Source organism: Morone saxatilis, unplaced genomic scaffold (assembly GCF_004916995.1).
Source record: "Morone saxatilis isolate NCDOM2014 unplaced genomic scaffold, NCSU_SB_2.0 Contig6, whole genome shotgun sequence".
NCBI lineage: Eukaryota > Metazoa > Chordata > Actinopteri > Moronidae > Morone > Morone saxatilis.
The window spans coordinates 2161880-2162150 of record NW_023340206.1 but is presented as its reverse complement, the minus strand read 5'-3'; the positions used below and the strand labels follow the sequence as shown (position 1 = coordinate 2162150).

The window sequence follows — 271 nt, the reverse complement described above, 5'->3', positions numbered from 1 at the left end:
TACATGCAATGACTGAACCTCTCAAATTACATCCATCAAAAGAAGGAAGTTTGCTGCAATGACAGCTGCTTATCAAGTCTGTAGGCCAGAGTGCAAAAACTGGATGACTAAACAACAACGTGGAAGTAAACTATTCTCAGGTTAAAATTTCCATATGCAAAATAATTTCCTAGAAATTAAGTAAAAGCTGCACAAATCAATCGAACACAGAAAAGATGCTATATAACCATGTTATACTGTCTCCTACTGTGCCAGTGTGAAAATAGCAGTA

General features: G+C 36.2%; 1 protein-coding gene across 1 annotated transcript in view; it reads left to right on the top strand.

Annotated features, from left to right (window-relative positions):
• The window catches only part of LOC118340134 (protein-tyrosine kinase 2-beta-like), a gene marked incomplete in the record, with an annotated part of 28100 nt that overhangs the window by 12379 nt on the left and 15450 nt on the right, over window positions 1-271 (top strand).